The sequence below is a fragment of the Macaca nemestrina genome, chromosome 1 (genome assembly GCF_043159975.1).
Source record: "Macaca nemestrina isolate mMacNem1 chromosome 1, mMacNem.hap1, whole genome shotgun sequence".
Classification (NCBI taxonomy): Eukaryota; Metazoa; Chordata; class Mammalia; order Primates; family Cercopithecidae; genus Macaca; species Macaca nemestrina.
This window is the reverse complement of record NC_092125.1, coordinates 138,045,547-138,059,280: the sequence shown is the minus strand read 5'-3', so window position 1 is coordinate 138,059,280 and position 13,734 is coordinate 138,045,547. Positions and strand designations below refer to the sequence as shown.

The 13,734-nt window shown below is 40.1% G+C and overlaps 1 long non-coding RNA gene across 1 annotated transcript in view; it reads right to left on the bottom strand.

The window, feature by feature from the left end:
• Window positions 1-13,685, bottom strand: part of LOC105485427 (uncharacterized) — a 143,811-nt gene extending 130,126 nt beyond the window's left edge. Inside the window, exons 1-2 of the long non-coding RNA XR_011611281.1 lie at window positions 13,363-13,685; window positions 718-849 (exon numbers count right to left, since the gene is read on the bottom strand). This is a non-coding gene — a long non-coding RNA (uncharacterized lncRNA). The remainder of the gene's footprint in view (window positions 1-717; window positions 850-13,362) is intronic.
• Between the last annotated feature and the right edge of the window lie 49 nt (window positions 13,686-13,734).

The window sequence follows — 13,734 nt, the reverse complement described above, 5'->3', positions numbered from 1 at the left end:
TCAGGCTGGTCTTGAACACCTGGGCTCAAGTGATCCTCCTGCATCAGCCTCCCAAAATGCTGGAATTATAGGCATGAGCCACTGCACCTGGCCTAATTGTCACTTTTCATTTTCTGACTTCTGAATAGGTAGTATAGTGTAAAAAATTAGAGAGTTTCTGCTCTCTATAATTAGCATTGGGAATAGAAGAGAAACCGCAGAAGAAAGCAAACTGGTTGTGCTGGTCAGCCATAGTTCATCTAAATTCTACCACTTACTAGTTGTGTGACCTAGGGAAAATTACTTGACCTCTGTAAGCCTCAATTTTCTCACCCATAAATTGAGAAAAGTAATAATACCTACATAACATAATTTTGGGGGACTAAATGAGATAATATACTTTTAAGTGTATTTGTTAACTCTAAAGTTGCACTGGTTGCTCAAGCTGACACTCAATTGCTGGGGCTGACACTCAGCCAGGGTGCACTGCACCAGCCAGCAGAGATGTTTATACCTAGTGTTTGTTAGATTGGCCAGGCCTCAAGCTGCATTCACTGTTAAATATTGTGAATATCACCACTGCTAGCGACTGGGGAGCCATACTGAGTCAGCTTCCTCCTGGCAGTCACAGCCATTTATGTACTGTTGGAACTAGCACCGTAGCTGGGCCTCACTACATGTGGATGACTAAGATTCTCTGATGTCTGGGGATATGAGTGTGGGCAGCCAAAGATTTACCTTGATGGATTTTGAAACACAAACTTTCCTCTTGCAGAAGGCGTACTGGCTATCCTTGGGTCAGCATGTAATGCTGGTGTATTGCTTCACAGAGTATGCACAGACAGGCAGACAGACATTCCTGTATTCATTCTGCGGAAGAAAACAGTGGACATAATTAGTATTTAGTAAATATAGTTTTGTTCCTTTCCTTGCTTTCCCTTTCTTAAAATGTTACCCAAAGTAATGAACACATGACGGAAATCATACCCCTGAATAATTGCTTAAGTATCAGTAGGTTAGGAATCAATACAAAGCTATCAAAAATTCCAAGCCATAAATATTACTGACTTTGGAAATGGTTCTTTCAGTGAATCATATGACACCATTAAATATAAAAATATATTGAGTTGCATCCCCTCAAATACATTATAACTTTAATGCTCTTTATTGAATCAATTCTACTTTTGTTGGAAAAAAAATGATTTGTGCTTTTGAGAGAAACGATAATATAATAATTTCCAAATTGCATCCTATGCTTTGTTTTTCCAAGTCAACATTTTGGCTAAGGAGTTTAGTTTTTGATTTGTAAAACTGTATCAATTGGCTAAGATTGAGTACGCAAACTTTTTTATAATTGCAAGTTACTTATTAAGGTGGGCTTTTAAAAGGTCATGATTTTGGTGACAAAAGCAATCCCACATTCAATTTTGGTAATAAAAGTTAAAATCAAGCTGGGTGCTGTGGCTCACACCTGTTATCCCAGCACTTTGGGAGGTCAAGGCAGGTGGATCACTTGAGGCCAGGGATTCAAGACCAGCCTGGCCAACATGGCAAAAGTTGTCGCTACAAAAAACACAAAAATTAGTTGGGCATGGTGGTGTACTCCTGTAATCCCAGCTACTCAGGTGGCTGAGAGATGAGACTTGCTTGAACCCATAAGTTGAAGGTTGCAGTATGCCTAGATTGTGCCACTGCACTCCAGCCTGGGCAACAGAACAAGACTCTGTCTCAAAAAAGAAAAAAATAAATAAAATCAATAGTCCATGAGGAAAAACAAGAACATTTCCATTTCCTTCTCATTATCTAGCTTTGAAGATCTGACTTCAACTGCAGGGAGAATGGAAACTCTCTGTACCATTTCAGAACTTAGCGATTTTTCCTTTCCCCCAGTCACAAGTCTTATAGTATAAAAACTATCATGAGGTAGTTGGAGATAAGGTTTATAACATCAGTTTATTCTTTTATTTCATCCATAGGTATTTCATAGTTCTTAGAAATTCTCACTACTGAGCACAATGGCATTGTCTTCATTTAATTTTGTTAAGCATATCACTTGACAATACTGAATTTGAATTCTATTAAGATGACAATACATATGATCAAAGAAACTGGGAGTGAAATGGGCCATGAAATCCACTGGATATACTCACATGTAACTCACATGCAATGTCTGGATGACTTTAATCTGTGCGAGAGGAAAGAATTTTAAAAACCAGAAAGGTTCTCAGAAATCATCGTGTAATTTGCATCTTTTTACAGTGGAGGAAACTTTCATCAAAGTTAAGCAACTTGCACTAAAACAGAGCTGCTCAGGAAAACTGAGCTGACTCATGGTCTAAGTTCTTTGTGCTTATTTTACTGCTTCTTACCCAGTGCTGATTAGGGCATAGTTTAATCCTACAGAGAATCAGATGCTTCCAAAGCCACAGACTTGTAACTGAAACAGCCAGCTTCATTCATTGCACTTTTAAAGAAGTGAGACAGCAAGGCTCAAATCTGGCTGTTAGAGGTGTGTGAAAAGTAATGTTTTATTATTACTAGTAAAATGTATAAATGGTATACATTACAATGGTATGCTTTTGGTTACAAGGAATAAAATCCCAAATAGAACTAGCTAAGGTAAAAAAAGAGGATGCTTTGATATTAGGATTCTAAGGTATCTTACATAATTGAAGAAAGAGCTGCACCACCAAATCAAAGGTAAAGCTGGCTTTGAGAACAACCTGAGCAGTGACTGAATGTTGCTGGGATTCTCATTCTCTCTATCTCTTTCTAGCTCTCAGCACCTTCTTTAAGCTTTCACTTTGAACTCCTAGGGATGTTGGGGGTGGGGTGAGGGAAGTTGCTGAACAGAAAGTAAGAGCTTTTTTTTGAGGGGGGGTTACTCAAAACTAGGTTCAAATTCTGCTTTGCAATTTTACCTTGGACATATTATTTAATGTCTCTGAAGGAATAAAAGTTCAATAATAACTGCCTTTTGGGGTTTTGGGGAAGAATAACATGCAACAATGTACATAATGCACTTAGCATAACTGTTGGCCTATAGTAGCTACTCAATAAATGGTACGGTTATTGTTATACATTTAAAGATATTATTTGATTCCAGGTCTTTCGTCCCTACTCTTCCACCATAACCCTGGCTGAAAAGCCAACAGACACAAAGCCAACTGATAAAGATCAGTTTTCATAGAATCTAAGGTGCCACCAATTGTGAGATGGGCCACTATTTTATGTAGCTCTACAAAAGAAAATAGCTGCCAATTATACTCTGGCTTATTTATTGCTTGAAATTTTTATTTTATACTTCTTGAAAAAGCTCTTTTAGATTTAGTTAGATGTATATGATCAAATATCAGTATTATTCATACATAGAAATGAAGATATGAGTCAAAACTTGGCTACAGTATTCCCAAAACTTGTTAACATTCCATGTCTGTGAACCACATTTCAACTCAGAGGCATTTGTGTCTGTATTCTTCCATATGTATTATCCTTTGTTTCTTTGACAGCATTGGTGAAACTGCATTACTTAAGAAACAAACAAACAAACAAACAATTCCCCCCAAAACTCCACTAATACCTCCAGGACTTCTTTCCAAGATGTTAATAGTCATTTTGTCATTCTGTAAGATTTCATGATCTCAGAAATCAAGTCATCAAGGAAATGACAAAATAATGCATGTGCAAGCCCTCTTGTCTGCTGCCTGGCTAATGCCAAGGCAAGATGCCATTGATGGTATGGAGTTTCTTGATTTCAGAGATTTTATATATATATATATATACAATGCATCTAAAAAGTGATATACAGTCTGGGCATGGTGGCTCACACCTGTAATCCCAGCAATTTGGGATGCTGAGGCAGAAGGATCATTTGAGGTCAGGAGTTTTAGACCAGCCTGGACAACATAGCAAGACCCTGTTTCTACAAATAATAATAATAAAATAAAAAGTGATATATAAAGAATACTAGACTGCCCATATCACTACAGGTACCTGACTTAGCCAAAAATAAATATCATTATAAAATTATTTGAAATAGTGAGTTCATTTAATGCATTAAAAATTATTTGAATAACGGCTGGCTGCAGTGGCTCATGTCTGTAATCCCAGCACTTTGGAAGACTGATGTGGGCAGATCATTTGAGGTCAGGAGTTCAAGACCAACCTGGCCAACTTTGTGAAACCCTGTCTCTACTAAAAATACAAAAAATTAGCCAGGTGTGGTGGCTCATGCCTGTAGTCCCAGCTACTCAGGAGGCTGAGGCAAGAGAATCGCTTGAACCCAGGAGGTGGAGATTGCAGTGAGCTCAGATCATACCACTTGGTGACAGCGAGACTTGGTCTCAAAAAAAAATTTTTTTTTTAATAACAGTCTGTGTAAAATAAGGTGTACTTGAATCGATCATTTTTTTTTCTTTTGGTTAATATTAACAGACAATGGTAGGCTGAACTTTTAGGCTAAAAACAATTTTCCCTAAGTGAAGATTTGGTTTTCTTCAATTCTACTATCATTTCATTCACAGAGACAGATTGGTGCCAATTGAAGACACTTGAAACCTGTATTTTTTTCTTGCCAAGATTTGTTGTTATAACATAAAAATCAAGCAGTAGCAAAGCTTACATATTTTTTAAAAGAATAAATTCCCTTTAGTTTTTAAGCTGAGAGCATACTCAGCTCAAATTCAGAAAAAAACGGGAATCTTGTGAAAATATGAACTTGCTTACCTATTTTCCCCCAATACTTTAAAAAATCGAGATGTACATAAAATAAAATGCACAGCTCTTAAAGGTACAGTTAAATGGCTTAAACTCATGTAACTACTACCTCAATTAAGAAATAGAGCATTTTAATCAACAATAAAAATTTCCCTTGGATCCCTCTCCAGTGAATCCCCTACCCCCTTCAACATAATCTGATCTGTTAATTTAAGCCATGGTCAACAACATATTGAAGCATCAGAAAAATAAAAGGAGAAGCATCAGAAAAATTAAAAAAAATACAAAAGAAAAAGAAGCTTCTTAAGAGATCATGACCTATAGAGTTAGATATCTAAATGCCTCTTCTTAATTTTAATTACTATGGTTATATTGTTACACATCACTTGCCTATCTATGAGTGACTTAGTTATTTTAAAAGTGATTAATAGTAACTTGTATAGTAACAAAACATTATACCCTACTCACTTATTCAGGTGGAAATACGATAGATTTCTAGCTAGCCTGGATCAGGTACCATGGGGTATCTCATTTCAGTTTGGAACATAAATACTGTATAGATTTACCTACCACATGACTTCCAGACTCAACCCAGTAATTTCAAAAGTTTATATTGTATAGTAGCCTTAAATTACTTTAAAAGCCATTTTTATTTGCGCATAATACAATCAAGTGAAGTAGTAACTGTGAGCAACTATTAGTCAAATGTGAAAAGTTACTGTAAAGGTGGCATGCACTCCTCTTTTCGGCTCCTGTATGAAACTGTGGGGTTTCGTTAGGATTAATCCATTGTTTCAATTGCCCATTTGTATTTTCTTCACTACTGTCAATGTGAATCAAGTAAAGACATCAATATTAATCTACCTGCTTAACACTGATGTGTGTCAACATGTTCAAGATCTAACAAAATCTGGTAGACATCAGAGTGGAGGTAATAAGAAAAGTGAACCATAACATATTTACTTACACACTATAACCATGCATTCATTCATTCTTGACTCATTCCACAAATATTCAATGTCTTTTACATGCCAGGCCCTGTGCTAAGAGTTGGAGATACTGAGAGGTGACAAGGTGCTAGCAGCCCTCACTCTAGGCGCCTCCTAGGCTTCAGTATCCACTCTGGCGGGGCTTGAGGAGACCTTCAGCCCACCACTGCACTGTGAGAGCCCCTCTCTGGGCTGGCCGAGGCTGGAGCCGATTCCCTCTGCTTGCTGGGGAGGTGTGGAGGGAGAGGCGCGGGCAGGAACCGGGGTCGCGTGTGTCCAGGCCAGCGCGAGGTCCGGGAAGCGTGATTGCAGGCTCCGCGGGCCCCGTACACTGAGCCGCAGGCCCAGGGCAGTGAGGGGCTTGGCACCCGGGCCAGCAGCTGCGGAGGTTGCGCCGGGTCCCCCAGCAGTGCTGGCCCGCCTGCGCTGCACCCGAATTCTCGCTGGGCCTTAGCTGCCTCCCCACGGGGGCAGGGCTTGGGACCTGCAGCCAGCCACATCTCAGCTCCCCCGTGCAGTGGGCTCCCGGGGTCCTGAGCCTCCTGCTCCGTGGTGCCCAGTCCCATGGACAGCCCAAGGGCTGAGGAGCGCAGGCGCGGCTCAGGACTGGTGGGCAGCTCTGCCTGCAGCCCCTGTGCAGGATCCATTAGGTGAAGCCAACTGGGCTCCTGAGCCAGATGGGAATTTGGAGAACTTTTGTATCTAGCCAGAGGATCGTAAATACACCAATCAGCACTCTGTGTCTAGCTCAGGGTTTGTAAATACACCACTTGGTACTCTGTGTCCAGCTAACCTAGTGGGGACTGGGAGAACTTTTCCGTCTAGCACTCTGTGTCTAGCTCAAGGACTGTAAACGCACCAGTCAGCACTCTGTCAAAACGGACCAATTGGCTCTCTGTAAAATAGACCAATCAGCTCTCTGTAAAATGGACCAATCAGCAGGATGTGGGTGGGCTCAGATAAAGGAATAAAAGCAGGCTGCCTGCGCTAACCAGGGGCAACCCGCTGGGGGTCCCTTCCGCATTGTGGAATCCTTGTTCTTTAGCTCTTTTCAATAAATCTTGCTGCCTTTAAAAGCTGTAACACTCACCGCAAAGGTGTGCAGCTTCACCCCTGAAGCCATTAAGACCACGAACCCACTGGGAAGAACAAACAACTCCAGCTGTGCTGCCTTTTAAGAGCTGTACCACTCACTGCAAAGGTCTGCAGCTTCACTCCTGTCAGCGAGACCACGAACTCACCAGAAGGAAGAAGCTCCAGACACAGCTGAATGTCTGAAGGAACAAACTCCAGAAACACCATCTTTAAGAACTGTAACACTCACCATGAGGGCCTCCGGCTTCATTTTTGAAGTCAGCCAGACCAAGAACCCACCAATTAGGGACACAATACTACCAAAGATGACATAGAAATGCACCCTCATCTCATGAAAGTCATAATCTACTGGGATTATAGACATATAAGCAAATACAGTTCCATATGATAAGTGATGGGGAAGTATAGGAGGAGTGGGATTCAGATCTCAAGAATGAATAAGAGTTCACCAAGGGGAGAAGTAAGGAATTAGGAAAAAGGGGAAAGAGGTAATGACAAAGTATGTGGTAATATGATCCCAATAGTAGAAGCTCTGGCTGTGTTTCATCTGGAAGTATAATGTTCATTTTGAAACTAATGAAGCTATCGGTGAAAAAATTTCTGGCTAATTAATGTTTTGAACGGCAATGAGAATCACATAAATATACAAAGATTTTACCTAAAACAACAAATGACAAAGTATTATAGCCTAGCCTTTTATTCTTAGATAGCTTTTATATCACTAAGGCAAAGAGACAGAGAAAGAGAGAGAGGCAGACAGACAGACAGAAACAAAAGCCAATGTGGTATTAGCAGGTGGCAATTGTGCTACAAGGGAGATTTTCTCTATTTTGACTTCTTTCCCCAACTAAAAACAGAAGGAAATAATATTAAAAAGTGAAAAACAACAGGGAAATGCAGCAACACTCCCACAAAGGGGTTATTGTTTTGATCCAGATTGTGTTAGAAACACCAGCAAAAGAGTGCTTCTTTGTTTCATTGCCAGGAAGTACATCACCGTCATTGTGAAATTCTTGTGATTCAGACCGGCAATCATCTACTTCCATGATTTCTGCAGGCTGCAGATGACCACATGTATGATCTTTTAAGACCTGTCCCTCCCACTACACTACAACTTCTAAGAGATTCCTGTTGCAAACCAGTTTCCCTGGGACCTGGTGCAATACTTGGCACATAGTAAGGTGCTCAATGAATGCTTGTTGAAGAATAAAGTCAGAGATCTATCTTTCCAGACACATTTCCTTAAGCTTTCTTCCTCCTCCCCTAACCCTATGATGGGGAAACTCTATCACAATGGCCAAACCAGGCATCCTAGGCCTTCTCCAATGGTCTTTTACTTCTTTGGCAGGACCTTCATCACTTCATCCCAGGAAATGCTGGTGCTCCTCTGGGATTAGATTCCAAGTGTCTGGAGGGCAGTGACTGTCTCATTCACTCATAAAAATGCCTGAAATTTTATAAAATGACTAGCATATGGTAGGTGCTTGATAAGTCTAAGTTATTTTATCAAGAATTTATGAACTTTATGATGAGTTTATTTGTATCAATAAATATGTATTGAATTCCTAATCTGCCAGGCACTGTTTTAGATTCCTAAAATCTAGATACAGAGGTGAACAAGCATGATAAAGCCCCTGGAAGTTTAATGGAAGTTTAAATTCTAGTGGAGACAAACTAGATACCTATCTTTCACCATATACAAAAATCAATTCAAAATAGATTAAAGACTTAAATTTAAGACTAGAAACTATGAAACTACTAGAACAAAACATAGGGGAAATGCATCAGGACATTGGTCTAGGCAAAGAGTTTTTGGGTGAGACCTCAAAAGCAGAGGCAACAAAAACAATAGACAAATGAGATTACATCAAACTAAAAGCTTCTGCACAGCAAAGGAAGCAATCAACAGAGTGAAGAGACAACCTACAGAATGGAAAAAAAATTTGCAAGCTATCCGTCTGACCCAAACTCATCTTGATGAGTACAGGGCCTCTCAGATTAAAACCAACATTTTCAAGCTCCCTTTTAACTGGCAGCAGTCATGGGGACTGAGTTCTAGCCAATGAAATTGGACTGAATCCCATTCTTCTGACTGGTGGCTGGAGCTCCAAAAGCCACCGTGGACCACAGCATGACCATGGGAATCAAATCTGTGCAGAGCAGAGCTACAAAATAGATGGAACTTGTATCCTGACACTGGAGAGCACCAAAGCTCTGCCTACCTCCAGACTTGAACGTTTAAGAGAAAACCAATTGTATCTTGTTAAAGCCACTGCACTGTTAGGCTCTGTGCTTTTTACACCCGAACTAATCTTAAATCATACATCTGTTAAACACATCACTTTAGAACCTGTCATCTTCTGTCTCTTAATATCATCCACCAACTCTATTCACTCCATTTGGCTCTGGTTTTTCCTTTTCCTTCCCTCCTATTTTCCTGATTTATTTTTGTCCTTTTTCCCTTAGTTAAGCATTATGCAAAACTCAAATATCCTGATGTATTATCTACTGAACACATTTTAAAAATTAACATTTATTAAAAAGAATATGAAATACACAAATGTAGAGGGAATGAAATACTGAATCTTCATGTACCCATCACTCTACCCCACCAATCATTAACCTATGATCAGCTTCTGCCCCACTCACACTATAGCCTCTTCCCCCCTCCTGTATTATTTTGAATCAAATTTCAGATCTCATATTGTTATTGAATCAAGTTTCAGACTTCTTTATTTAAGAAGCAGGCAAGTCAATCTTTTTTACTTTTTCCTGACATAAAGACAAATTCCTAACTCATGACTTCTTTTGCCTCATAAAAATCATCCTTTTCTTTCTGTATTTCTCCTCCTTTTCCCCCCTCCCATTCCTCCCACCTCTTTTTTTTCTCTTTCTGTTTCCCTTCCTACCTTCTTCCCTCCTTCCACTATAATTTTTAAAAGGGAAATCCAGTTCTAATTTTCCGAGTTTTACCTGTGGTTCCTTGATATACATCTATCTTTACATTTGCAATCACTTTTGCTAAAATGGCAGAGTTTACTCATGGATAGTCCCTTTATGAGTTTGGAGAAAAGGATATCTAAAAAGTCACACAATCCTCAACCCTCTTTTAGATAATAAAAACTGGCTACACTAGTAATACAGTGGGAAAATATAATGAATAAAAAGAATCCATTTATAGTATCACCAAAATTAAATACTGGATACTATTTTAACTAGAAAAACTCAAAAACCCTAATGATACCAGTGACTTGTTTTTATAACATTGAGAAGGCATTGAGCTTTTATATTGGTAAATTTGGGCCATATGGATGGGTTCCCATAAAGCAAGCTGGAACTGTCTTGATATCATTCACGCATAGAAATCAAGCATGGCAGAGTGCAGCCAATATTTTGGAGGGAGTACAGATTACTTGGACATGATGGAGGCAGATCTTTCCACACAATGGTACGATCACAGAGCCAGTAGCAAATTCTCATATATTTTATTTGCTTTTCTTTTATCATGATGAAAAATAAATTTATGATCTGTATACTGTAACAAAACAAAACAACTATGACCAGTTAATATCCCAGACTTTGTGTACTTTTGGAGGGCTACTGTGTTCCTGAGCATTTCCAAATTATTTCTCCTCTGGGAAATTGTGGGAGGTATATGCTACTCCTACTCTGTTACTTTAACCTATACCATAATATTGAACTTCACACTGCTAAGGAAATGTGATAATTCTTGTACCCTCAGCTTGGTGAAAGAACTTGTAATTGTTGCATATTGTGTTTACTTGTCTAGACCAAAGGCTGTAGTCACTGGAAACATGGACTTGTTTTCATCTCTTAACTCTCCTCCTCTCCACACTCAGCCTGCAGAGCCCGGCCAACAATCAGTGAGTATCTAAGAACATTTTGTGAAATGAGTATGCGATTGCAGAAACTCTTTAGACAGAACCAGTAGCACAGTTTCTTAAGAGTTCAGATTTATTTAGGAAGTTGGCATTTAAGTCCTCTTTTGGTTGTTTTGGTGGTTCATGAAAGCACTTTTACCTTTCTGAGTTTTGATTTGATATTTTTTCTTATCACACTCCACTCCAGTATTAGGATCCTCACCGTTTTTTGACATAACACTTAACTCTCCTAATATTCTTGAAATTGTGCATTCTCATTTCTATGCTCATGTGAGTTTTGACTTAAGATTTCAAACTTAGAGTTGAGTAAGTCTGCATACTACTCATGAGAAAGTGAGTAGAACTGTTTCCCCCCAAAATAAAAAGAACTATCTTCTGGGTTATTGGTTTTAACTGAAGGCAAAAGGTTTTAAACCTTTCCCCCTTATGGTCTTGGGGAACCAACTATTTAGAAAATTTGCTTGTAAAAATAATTGTTCTAGTAAATCATACACCTTTGTGTGTACAAGGATGAGAAGGGAGAGATAGAGATGGAGATAGACAATGCTCTAACTGTAGACATTCATCCTACATTTAAATATTTTGAATTTTCAGTAGCCTGTGAATACGAGGAAACTTATTACATTAAGGTAGACTTTAGAGATTTGACATGTAGCTGATATTTTCACAGTGCGAGAAATATCAAGCTGACATTATGCAGTCTCTGAGATGATTATTTCCAAATGTCAGAGTGCAGAAACTAATTCATGGGACTTCAGTGCCTTAGGATAGTGTCAATTTAAAAGACATTCACATTGACTTCTTTTTTATTTAAACACGCTAAATGAGGTATGAAAAGCAGGTTAAGAAATCAACTGAGAAAGGAAGAGCAAAGAAGAAACCTATTGACAAGAAAATTTTAATAATAGATTGATGTACTCTTTAATCAATTTTCACGGACCTCTTGCTGACAGCGGGCTTCAGCAATTGCCTCCTAATCCTTCCTACAGCTGTAATTTTGCTCTTCGTGTTATTTCACTCATCTCACATATAGTAAATTTGGAAAATTAAAAATAAGTAAAAACTATTTGAATATTTTATAGATTTTTGTTTTGTTTTGTTTTGTTTTTTGCTTTTGAGACAGAGTCTCACTTGGTCGCCTAGGCTGGAGTGGTGCAAAGGTGTAATCTCGGCTCACTGCAACCTCCGCCTCCCGGGTTCAAACGATTCTCCTGCCTCAGCTTCCTGAGTAGCTGGGATTATAGGTGCCTGCCACCACATCCAGCTAAGTTTTGTATTTTTAGGAGAGACGGCATTTCACCATGTTGGTCAGGCTGGTCCCGAACTCCTGACCTCATATGATTCACCCTCCTCGGCCTCCCAAAGTGCTGGTATTACAGGCGTGAGCCACTGCACCCGGCCTATTTTATAGATTATTTTCAATAAATAAGTCAAAAACCAAATTGTTTGACTTTTAATCGTAACACTGGATTTTGAATTAAAATAACAGTGATATTTTAAATTAAAAATGTATTCTTTTGTTCAATCTCTTTAGCAGTTAATTTGAACCTACTGAACTGCTGGAACGTCTGTTATTTTGGAAATAAAGGAGTTTTTTTTTTTTTTTTTTCTTTAAGCCAGTTGGCCATATCAGAGATAACTGAGTTTAAATAAGCCTTCATCTTCCCAATTATGTGCTCCTAATTACTCGGGGTCACTGAAATCCCATGGCATCTTCTGAAAAGCATTTTCCCTGCCGTCCATCTTGTTCGGTTTCCTTTCTGTTCCGGGAAGCCAGTATCTTTTCCTTTATCAGATTCCTTTTTTACCAATAGCGGGAATGGTAATGGTGAGTGGATGCAGGGTCTTAAAATCAGCTAACTTTGTTCTGACTTCTGTAGGTCAGTGACAGGAGTCACTGCATAACGACCTAAATTCCCATATTTATCTCATGAAATGTGATTTCTCATACAAACAAAAGTTGTGAGAACTCCATGAGCAAGACCAGCTGCTTTTGGGGGCTGCCAAATTTTAAATTGTTACTGGAAAAGCAAAGACCAGGCAAACATCCGAGAGACAGACCTACTGCAGATAAGTATTGTAATCTTGTTCACTATAATCAAAACAGAATAGATTGCTTATTCTGTTACCCTATTGATATTGCTCACATTTTAAAATTTAGGTGCTGGACTCAAGAATGATAATTTCATTAAGCTTCAAGAGTCACATTGTATTGTATGCATCGAATATCACGAAATCGAAAACACTGCAAAGCTAGTGTTTACACCCTTGGGTCATACCCCAACAGCCAAGGATTCCCACTGGCCACCTGCAGCAGGGCTGTCCCCTGTGAAGGCAGGAGACAAACGAGGAGCCTTAGCACACTTTGCTCCCAGGACTTTGGCGCACACTTCCCATGAGTCCTGGTCCGTCAAGTCAACATTCCGAAGCCAGGACTGGCAGGTCCTGACCCTCCCTTTTTGCACCCGTAAGGGGAAGGGCTCGGGAATCCGGACCTTGTCTAGAGTCCCGGCGCCAGTACCAGTTCGGAGGGCATCCTGGAGGTTGTTACTAACCCGGGCCTCTTCCGGGCTTCCCAGACACCAGGGTTGCTAACAGCTCCACGGGGGCTAAGAATTTTATTTTGTTAACTGTGGTTATCTCCAACACTCAGTTCAAACCTGAGCAGGGCAAGGTCTCACCTCGTCTCTCGGTCACTTCCCTGCTTGTTTGTTTCTTCCTAACTCCCAAGTGTCCTTCGCCCAGTTCATCCCCACCTCAGCAGCCCAAGGCTGGGCGGGGACGGTCGGGGTTCGAAGCCTGCAGCTAAACTTAGAGGGTTTCAGGCTTTGCTGGGAGGCTTCCCTGTGCTCAGAAGAGCCGGGGGTAAGCTGGGCGGTCGCCTCGGGTGCAGACAGAGGCGCCGGGCCTCGACCTCCAAGAAAATCTCCAAACCGAGGGTCTGAGCTTCGCGTCTGTAGTTAATGAGCAAGAGCTTCCGGGCGGAACTTCTAAGGGTCCAGCCCGCCCAGTCTCCCCCTGCCCTCACCCCGTCTCGCCCCGCCCACGTTCGT